We start from the raw sequence: 6,704 nt of genomic DNA, 5'->3' as shown, positions 1-6,704 counted from the left end.
GGTCAAGGGTATGCTTCTTCTTGTCCTGTTTGACAAGTAAACAGGGAAGGGCAAGACAAAGAAGTCCCAAAATGCCAATGAATTTTAAAGCCAAATACAGGTATGTTTGATAACAGATGGTGTGTACACTTAAACATCTGCTATCAGAATCAGAGACAGGCGCTGTGCTGGGGGTCGGAGAAGACAGGATACTTAGTTACCTCCTTTTACTTTCTGTTTCACTTGGGGAGTACAACCTCCTGGTGAAGGTTGTACAGGCTTGTTTTTGTGGACTTGTTACAAATTAGAGTCACCTGGGAGGAGGGAACCTTGACTGAGGATCTTCCTTCATCAGATTGGCCTGTGGGCAAGTTTGTAGGGCATCTCTTTGATTGCTGATTGACGCTAGGGTCCAGCCCACTGTGGGTGGTGCCATCCCCTGGGCTGATGGTCCTGGGTTCTATAAGAAAGCAGGGTGAGCAAGCCGGTAAGCAATGCCCCTCCGTGGTTCCTGCCCTGACTTTCCTAACAGATTAACTGTGATCATGATTTGTAAGTGAAACGAACACTTTCCTCCCTGTTTCTTCAAAGCCAAAGAAAGAAACTAAGACAAAGGGCGAATCTGGTTTCCCTTTGTTGTCCCAAACTCTCTATGGCAGGGTGAAGCTAGGAGTTATCTGAGAATCATGCCTGGGAGTGTGTTGGTCCAAGCTTCCCTCTTCCGCACTGGGACCCACCTCCCTGCAGGGAGCATGCACACAGAATAGTGTTGTCTAGACCTTTCAATCCACGTGCATCTTTCAACTGCCTTTAGGAAATGCTTTCTAGCCAATTGCTTTGAGTGTTTCTGTTTGAATTTTAACTATAATATTGCCTCAGTCAGGTGTATGTCACCAAACCCAGGTGTTCACCTGGGTGCTGGGCATCCGGGAACAGCAGGCACAGCCTCAGTCTTCTCCCCCTGTCCCCTGTTCTTTGTCATCCCACCCCCACCCCACTGCTCTCAGATTGCAGTATGCAGTTCAAGCTGGAGTCGAACTGATTGCCCTACCTCCTAAGTGCTGGGATGACAGGCATGTGCTAAATTCTTAAAAGCATTCTCTGCGGTGCTTAGGGTGGGACTACATGATGTGGGCTTTCTGGTTAGGAAGTCCAGGCACTCTTTGCTCACAGGTGATGATTGGCCCAAGTCCGGCCTCTACAGCCACAGGTGTCCCCCCTGAGGAGTCACCCTGCTGCCTCTCCTGAATGCCAGGTGATGAGCAGTGTTAACCCCCAGCCAATCCCAGCTGGAGATGTGTTAGGCCTGATAAGGCAGGAAAGAGGTTCCATCTCACAGGGACTGCAAAGATGAACTAGCTCTTACTGGTAGGGGCCAAGGAGGAGAGCTAGGGAATACATTTTGATGGAGCTTAATCACAACGGCAGAACAGGAAACAGATGAGCAGGAATGAATTGGGAACTTTCTCAGGACATGAGATTTAACACTAGAAAGGAAACCGGTATGCTCAGTGGCTCTTAGAAAGATGGGCCCGTGGTTCAGCAGGCTGTGCATCCCGGGAAGAGAGAGACGGATGCTGATTTTCAAGGGTACCATTCCCGTTTGTTTTTATTGCAGTTTAAGGGCTGTGAACTCTCTATACCTTGGACAAGCACTTGGAATCCATTCATTGGGAACAGTATCTTCCCTGGGAGTGACTTTTGCCCTTTCTACCTTCAGGGCTTCAAAACTTCTGCAGGTGTTTGTTCCAGATGTGGACTCTTGCCCCAGCATTTGACCATCCATCAGCCAGCTATTTCACACAGGTGAGTCAAATCCACCTGGCCTGGACATAGTTCTGCGACGTGTCATTAAGAGTTAAAAAGCAAGTGCGGGTAGCCAGCTTGGTGAGAGGGTGTTTCTAAAAATAGCACACCCAAGGCCCTGGATTCAATCTCTAGCCTTGGAAAGAGAGAAATGTCTAGAGAAACGTGGCCTGTGATGTGAGTCATGTTTGAGAAACGGTGACAACCCACATCATATGTATGTGATTTTTTTTCATGATCAAGCAATATGGAAAATATCACGGAATGATACAGGCCTTAGAAATACATGCTGGTCATTAACGCTGGCTATGTGGGGTGCAGGTAAGAGTTAAGATGTCTGGTTGAGGGAGGAGGAGAACCGAGAGGAGACAGTTTAAGAGGCACTGAATTTGAAGACACTGCCATGGTGAAAAGAATGTTTCGCTATTATCCCATTTGTGTGGACTGCATAAAATACAGCTTCTAAGATATGAATAGTAGTTAGAGTGCTCAAACACCAGAATATACCAGATTCCATGGTCATCTGAGGTTTTCGGCCCTTCCTTCCTCCCTTCCTCCCTCCCTCCCCCTCTCTCTTTCTTTTGCTGCTTAGTAATGTAGTCTTTCTAAGGTTTATTAAGAAAGAATATAAACATATAAAATCAAGACTTGGTTCCGACAGCGGCTGCATATCGTGTAGATTAGATCCAGGATTCATGAGCAGAATCAAGGGTGAGAAAACAAAAGGTCTCACGTCTACAAGTCAGGTCTAACCAAGGCATTGGCAGCCAGGACAGAAGACCGTGAGGAGACGTGGCTATGAAGATATCTAAGTTAATACTGAAGTGCCTCATTTGTTTGGGTCAATCTCACCATATGTATACCTTACAAAACTACACAGTTAAAACACTTACGTTCAGAACTTACTGCTCATTTACATAGAAATTGGATTTCTGTGTAACTTACAAAACTTTGACCTTGTCAGCACTGCTAAAAAACAAAATTAAAAAACAAAAAACAAAAAAAAACCCAAAAAACCAACCACATGGCAGAGGTGAGATCTGTCAGGATGTCTGCTGTCGATTTCATTAGTATGTTTTCTCATCTTGGAAGGAAGCCTGAGCTGATGGGGCAGCCCAGGCTACCTAAGCAGATGTCACAGCCTGACTGGCATTCCATGTCCGCTCCTGACAGGAAATGCACGGCCACTGGGAAGCTGCTGTAAGTGGCTGGCACAGCACTGAGAGAAACTAAGGGCTTCCCTGGTGTCTATGGCGTATGCTGATGTTGATGTTTTTATTTTAAAGAAACGAAAGAGAGAGGGACAAGGAAGGCAGAGAGGGGAAGGAAGGAGATGCCAATCAAACGATCTCATTGATCTAAAAACACTTTAGAAATAAATATTTCTTTTTGATTCGTGATTTAGGGGAAACTAGTTTGGTTTTAACAGAGAAAAATGAGAACAGATACTTGTTAATGTTAACAGCTTCTTTCAGGAGCCTTCTCATCTGTTCAACAACGGGACACTCCTCCTGCAGGCAGAACTCTGCCTGTGCTAGTTGTCCCTGACTAGGTGTGTCAGCACACACAGCACTGTCCATAGTGTCTACCCTGCCTCCATCCCAACCAAAGGCAGGCTTTAAGCTTTGAACACCTTGGGTTGGACTGTGTTAAGAATTCCTTTCTTTCCTCTAGATAAGATTCTAATCTTTTACACTGGATAGCCACTGAGTGTCTGGAGCTGACCAGGAACAGGCCAAGAGCATGGCTCTCCTCAAACACACACATTTAAACACATCCAATCTGAATGGGGATGAAGTTGGCCTGTGGACGTTTACTTTACAGTAGATCTAAGTTGCACTATGGTGAATGCAGCGAACAGACTTCCGGTTGACCTGGAGGCGAGCTGCAGGCTGTTGCGGGAGGTAGCTTTTCTGGCACGTCAGGTGGGTCAACCCAAAGAGACGCAGCTCTCCAGACTGGTAAATGTTTTGTAAGCCCAGTGGGTTGAAGAAAGACGCAGATAGCTTCTTCAGGGTCAGCAGTATTTCCGAGATGCATCTCCCTCCTGCTTGATTGTGTCCATTCTAGGCAGTTGGTTTGGAAAAACGTGGCTTCCCCTCAAAGCTTGACCTGCTCGGGACCCATGGAGGACAGCCCTGACGTAGGCATGGAGGTCACTGAGGTCACTGAGGTCATGCTCCTTATCTGGTTCCTGTTGCTCAAGCTACCCGTGTCAGTTGCTATGGATACATTGACATTCATGCTGTTACTGTACATCCTGGTATTTGCTTGTTGCCCAAAGCGAGGTGGGGACTGTGAAAACATGCTGTTTCTACCCGTGCTCTCCTGTGCCCATTCGTTCATGTCTGAGGAGGGCTGGTAAGCTGGGTTGTTTTGAGACTGCTACATCATGGGACTCTGGGTATGTACCATCAGGGAGACATTAAAGGATTCTGGGGAGTCATAGCCCCAGGAAATCTAGGATCAGGTTCCTGGGAGATCCGGGGATTCCTCATGGCTGCTGGTAGACCAGTAGGAGCAGCCATGCTTGGGGTCATATTCAACCCTTGTCCTCTCATCGTCAGAAGTTCACTGCTGTACCTGCTGTTGCTGGTGCATCAGTCTCTGCTGAAGATGCTGGTTGAGGATTTCCGTCTGCCTCTGGGCCAGCATCTGTGAATTAATAGGAGCCTGAGTTGGGGCTCCAGGCCCCAGAGTCAAGTTCACATTGGAGACACTGTCAATCTGATTCATAAGAGGACACCTTGAGTGAGGTGCCATGGGTGGACCGAGGCCTAGGCAAGCTCCCTGTAGAGTCCTTGTTTGTGTCCGACAAGGAGCTAGGCAAGGGTGAAGGTTCCATCTGGTTGGACTTGGTGGTCAGCAGCTGTAAGAGTTTGGTCTGCCCTTTGCTGTCATGCTGTGTCCCTCTGCCCTGTCCCCGCTGGTCGCCTGGGGCATGCTGGAGCCATTGGGCACCTTTTGTTCTTCAGGATGGTAGCTGGCCTCTGCTTGTCCAGTTGTACCTTCTGAGGGCTCCCCATGAAGTCTGAAACAGTCTCTGGAATCCAAACTTCCCATCTTGCTGAGTGGTGGAGGATTCAGATTAACTGGGGAGTTTTGCAAATTGCCCATTTTTAGGTCCAGTGAAGCCACCGAGGACCCGAGTGAGACCCCACGACCCTCGCTGAGGGCTTGCAGTGCATCAAGGGAACTGTTGGTATAACTATGGCTATTTCCTGTGCTGCTGCAAACTTCCACAGGGGAATGCAAGCTTCCTGCAGGGGAAAACTGACTCGGTGCAACTCGAGGACTGCCAGCCACTCCAGGGCTCATTCGATGACCTGGGGAGAGCAGGGAGCTGGCTTGCCCTGAGTTCATGCCAGGGCTGCTTTGTGAGGGACTGTTCATTTTGAGTGCATAGTTACTATCCTGAAGAGTGCTTGCTTGCATGCCTGATACATGGTTAGTGCCCCCAGAGCCACCAAACCTGCCCATAGGCATGGTCCTTTGGACCATTCCTAGGAGCATTTATTTATTTATATTGCTTCCGAGGGTCATGTCCTGACCTGGGTTCCCACTGCACAGGGCCTGATGGGCAGGACTGCTAGTGCTAGTTGGATTCAGTGGCTTCCCCATCGCTTGTCCAGTCAGATCCGGATTCATCACACATCTGTTCTGCTCTCTGTGAAGCATGTGCAAAGATATTACAAGCGGAGGCTCCTTAGCCGTCTGGGAACGACGTGTTTGCTCTGTGTTTGTGCAGCCAAAAGAATGCCACTGGAGAGAAAACGACAGATCTGACTGAACGCCAACCCATGCTTGCCTCAGAGTTTCATGATGATGACTCTTGGTGTGTGAAGAGACTTCCCCCACTTCATGCGGCGTGTGGAACTTCTGAATGCATCCTCTCGCCAGATCCTCCCAGCCCGGCTTCATGGCGGCCCTCACGGTGCTAGTGTCCAGAGAAGTGATTTTTGCCTTGGATGTCCTGGCGAGTGGTAAAGCTTCCTGACGAGGGGAGGGCTGAGCTTCCCTTCGAGGGGACTCTTCCTGCCACACAAATCAAGCAGGACTGCAAATCTCCGCCTTCCTCTCTGATCTGGCTGAGACACAGAGAAGTTCCGTATCATCTCGTATTTCTGATGGGCTTCCTGGTTACCGTGGCCTTCCTCTTCTGAATCTGGCAAAGGCTTCACCAGCATCTGAGAGTTGAAGGTATAGATAGCTACTCTGCCTCGGAGGTTCTCCAGACAGAGGTCTCCCCATTCACCATGGACTTTGGCAGCTGGTACAGTGTGGTTCCGAACATGCAGGATGCTGTAGACAATCTTGTTCATCAGTTCTTCCTGGTTATACTGTAGATGCCGTGTCACATTCTCTGACAGGGACACCCCATTGCCTTCCACATTCACAATGAAGAACCCTTCATTGCCGAGGGCCTCGAGCATCATAGGCCACAGTGCATCCTTGTTGATGATATCCTGCCCTGTGGACCACACATCTGACTCCTGCATTTCATCTGTGCTGGCAGGGGCTGCTTTCTCTTGCTCTTTGATCCGGCGGATCTGCTTCACAGTTTCTTTTAAGATGGCACATTTATCAGGTTTGAAATTGAAGTTGTCGATATCATTAAAAGTTGCAAAAATCAGCCCTGCAGGTTTCTCTATGTGCGTATTCCCCTGCCAACTATTACGTTTCCCAGTGTCCTTTTGGGGCTGGGTCTAAGATGGTCAGGACATTCCTTGCGTTTTTCTGGTGTGGATGGGTCAGAGATATCTCTCCCATCCCACTCGTTTTACACATATCAGCAACTGTGCCTGTATACAGTGCAGAAGATCCGACAAACTGAAGTTTGATGCAAGAAAAATATCTTGCCTGGCGCCCTAGTGCCTCCTTTCTCTCCTGGGGACTCCACAGCTTATCCCCCCCCCCCC

At 48.6% G+C, this 6,704-nt stretch overlaps 1 pseudogene; it reads right to left on the bottom strand.

Moving 5' to 3' along the window:
* Positions 1 to 3,732: 3,732 nt before the first annotated feature.
* The window catches only part of LOC110310093, a 6,722-nt pseudogene continuing 3,750 nt past the window's right edge, over positions 3,733 to 6,704 (bottom strand).

This window comes from Mus caroli, chromosome 15, assembly GCF_900094665.2.
Source record: "Mus caroli chromosome 15, CAROLI_EIJ_v1.1, whole genome shotgun sequence".
NCBI classification, from domain to species: Eukaryota; Metazoa; Chordata; class Mammalia; order Rodentia; family Muridae; genus Mus; species Mus caroli.
Note: the sequence above shows the minus strand (reverse complement) of the source record. Positions and strands in the feature narration are given on the sequence as shown.